We start from the raw sequence: 3,890 nt of genomic DNA, 5'->3' as shown, positions 1-3,890 counted from the left end.
GTCCTCCTTTCCTGCCTGGAAGCAGCAGTTTGAGCTGGCACCAGGAAGAGGACGGTTGTGCCTGGCCCGCACCTCCCTGCTGGCACTGCCTGCCGTGCCCCTTTGCTCCTTGCTGCCTGGGTAGCAGCTGCAGCCTGGAGAGTGGAAACAGCTGCTCTGTCCCCTGTTCACCTTCTCTTCCAGGAATAGGTGCAGTTCCTTCCCTTTCCTGCCTGCCTCACTCTTGCCTCCCCTTCCCCTTCCCTGCTCCTGACGTCCATCTTGGCATGGGACGAGCCTCCTCCTGTGCCAGAGGGGCACTCTGCCCGCAGGCCCGGCTGCAGGGAAGCCCATGCCAGCTGCACCGCAGGGCACGGGGGGCTGTCTCGGGGTGCCAAGCAGGTGCCCGCCTTGCTCATCATCAGGACTTTCATTAACTCATCCTTTCCCATTTGCTGTCATGTTGTCTGGGGAATACGCCGGGTGGTGGCAAGGACTCCGGAGGTCTATTCCCAGCGCAGGGAAGAGGTATTTATAGGGTCCCGGGGAAGTCGGGCTGGCAGGGCCCTCCCAAGGTCGTCGAGTTCAGCCCCCTGCTCAAGCCAGGATCATCCCTGATTAAACCAGCCCAGCCAAGCATCTGTCCAGCCGGCACTTGAACATGTCCAGGGCTGGAGTCTCCACCACCTCTCTAGGGAGCTGCTCCAATGCTCGACTCCCCACATAGTATTATGGGGGAATAACTCTCCGGAGCTACCTGAAACCTCTCTTGGCTTATGCCCATGTAACTGCGTGTCTCGTGTGGATGGTGCAGCTACCTAGCTAGCTCTGGAGGGTTAACCCAGCTCTGCATGACCTTGGGCAACCTCCAGATTAGATAACAGCCTTCAGCCGAAAATCCCCTGCTGTGGTTTCACTTCCCCAGAGCTGTTAATTAACCGCCCAGTTCCACCCCAGAAGCGGCTGCATGTCAATGAGGGAGTGGGGAAGAGAAAGACCCCTGTGTGTGTGCCATGGCAGATGGGTGGAGTAGTCACTGGGGGCCTGTCTAGGAGCAGCTGGGGAGTCCCGCAGAGCCAGCCGGGGGTTGCGTGAGGTGCGTCTGGGTGTGGGGTTGGGCTCACAGAGGCAGGTCCGCCCGGAGCAGGGGCTCAGCAGACCGTACGTGCCCAAGCTGCATCCTGCCACTTACCGTGATGTCACTTTGGAGCCCGGTGGCTGTTGCCATCGGGGAGCCGGGGACGTGCCAGATGCAATTAAAGACTCAATTTTCCAGTAGGTTTCCCAGCGACTGCACGGCACGGAGAGCTCCCTCCTGGGGGGACGGTGCAGATGGCAGAGCCGAGCAGCACGGGGAGGTAGATGTAGCGCGGCAGAGGGGAGGGAGACAACAGCGCCCGTCTTGGAGCGGCTGACGGATCGGAGGGTCCGTGAGCAGCTGGGGCCTGGCTCCACGCGAGCTGGAGCTGCCGTGTGCCAGCCGGTGGCCAGATGCCGGAGCCAACCCGGTCAATTAGCGCGCCCCACGTCGGGCAGCCGGGGGCTTGCCCTGCACGCTGCAGAGACGAGGCCTGCGCCAGGCTACGCTCCTCTGTGCCTTGGGGGTGGGAGCGGGATGGAGTGTCCCCCGTGCCAAGCTGGTCTGCACTGGGGATGGAGGCCTCCTCTCCTAGACAAGCTGGGAGGCACTGGTCTCCTGTGGGATCTTGACCCAGCCGCCAGGTCAAGGCCAGCGAAGTGTGGCACAACCATGTCCCCTTGCACGGCTCCTGCAAACCCCCGTGCTAGGAGCCCGGGGCCAGAGCTGCATCCCAGAGAGGGGCTTGGGGGCTTCCCATTACCTTCCTGCCCTCCATTCACCCCGCTGGTGTGCCTGCCCATCCCTGGGCTGCTTGAGGCGCAGCTTGGGGTTGCTTTTCTAGCCCGACCCCAGCAAGGAAACCTTCCACACGAGGAGCCCCAGTGTCCTTCTGCTCCCTGCCATGAGGCAGTGCCGCTGCGGGGAGAGGACCAGCCTGGGCCGGCCCAGCCCGGGGCCATGTGTGCATCTCCTCCCTCCCCTGCGCAATCAGCCAGCGCTTTCTGTGTCAGGCACAGCTGGCTCAGGGCTGCAGTCATCTGCCCTTGGTTGATTAATGCTCCCTGTCTGGGATTTGCAGCTCACTGAGCTCCAGAGACTCTGCGCCGGGCGGCTGGACAGCCCGTCCCAGGAGGCTTCTCTCGCCCAGCCCCGGGGGACGCTGGTGATGTGCCGGGAGCTCAAAGTGCTGAAGGATGTGTTTTTGGGGGACCATCCCTACTCGCTCACAGGGTCAGCGTCACAAGTCACCGGGGCTTCAGCTGGGGGGACACAGAGGCCTGCTCTGTCCCAGCGTGCAGGCAGCGGACCTCGGGGAGGAAGGCCAGGAGTCTGGCTCCCCCTCCTCTTCCTTGCTCCCAAGCTGGGAGGAAAATTCAGGTGTCCTGTCCCAATTGCGGGGAACAGCCCAGGCCGGGGGGGGGGGGCAGAGGGAGGACACAGCTGGCCTGGAGAGGGGGGTGCAGGGTCTCAGTCCCGCTTGCCCCCTCCTGCTGGCCGGGGGGGGGGGGCAGAGGGAGGACACAGCTGGCCTGGAGAGGGGGGTGCAGGGTCTCAGTCCCGCTTGCCCCCTCCTGCTGCTGGAAGGGGCGGGAGGGAGTGGGGGGAATTGCTTCTCAAAGCCTCGATTCATCCGCATCGGGGAGCCGCGGGGCATGTGACTTCCTGCCGCGGCCCAGTGCTCATCCCATGTCCTCCCCTCGCTCCCCCCCTGCAAACCACTGGGGCCAGCGGGGAGACGCGAGCCCCCGACCAGGCCTCGGTTCCTCCCCCCGTCTTCTTCTCTCCCTCCCTTTCCAAATGGCAAGGACCAGTGCCTGCTCTGCATCCATGCCCTCATACCTGCGCCCGCCTCTGCCCCTCCTGCAAACTCCCTAACTGCTGTCCTGCCCGACTGCCAGGGGTGCTGGGACGGCGCCGAGCAAAACTCAGAGGAGTCCATTTGGGCCCAACACCTGCCTCATTGTCTTCAACATGCCCAGAGGGGTTTGCCGCGGGGCCAGTGGTTCCCAAGCTGCGACCCATGGACGACCTGGGGCAAGCCGCGCAGGCGCCAACTGTGGCAGGACGTGTGCGCTTGACTGGGGGGGGCACCGCATTGCAGTGCCCGGCTCTGGTACAGGCCTGCGGGGGGGCTCAGCCAAGATGCTTCATCCCCAGCTATCGAGACTGTCCAAGCTCTGGTGGCGATGTCCTGGGCAAGCCCCCTGCACCCTGCTGCCAGGCCGGCGGCTGCAGCTCTCCTCGCCTGCTGCTGGGAACCCCAACCCCAACCCTCGCCCTGCCCCTAACACAGCCGCAACCCCTGCCTACCCTACTCCTACCCCAACCCTACCCTAACCCCAACCCTACTCCAACAGTACCCCAACCCCAACCCTATTCCAAACCCCAACCCCAACCCTACCCTACTCCTCCCCCAACCCCAACCGTACCCCAACCCCACCCTACTCCTACCCCAACCCTACCCTAACCTAACCCCAACCTTACTCCAACTGTAACCCAACCCACCTCCTACACCAATCCCAGCCCTATTCCTAACCCCAACCCTACCCCTACCCCAACCCCAGCCCTACCCCAGTTCCAACCGTACCCCAATCCCAACCCACCCCCTTGTGCAACGTGCAGCAGCGCTGGGGCAGTGTTGCCTACTGGTGAAACCTGCTGGAGCCAATCAGCAGACGTGCCCCCACCTCATTTGCATACAGGACTCTCCCCCTTTGAAGGACCCCCTTCCCACAACGCTGCCAGGGTCACAGCTACCCTTATATGAATATTAATGAGCTCAATTTAAATAACCCTGACGATCCGCGCTTTGATTGGTCCGCTGCCTTGT

This window comes from Alligator sinensis, unplaced genomic scaffold (assembly GCF_000455745.1).
Source record: "Alligator sinensis unplaced genomic scaffold, ASM45574v1 scaffold1295_1, whole genome shotgun sequence".
Classification (NCBI taxonomy): Eukaryota; Metazoa; Chordata; order Crocodylia; family Alligatoridae; genus Alligator; species Alligator sinensis.
Note: the sequence above shows the minus strand (reverse complement) of the source record.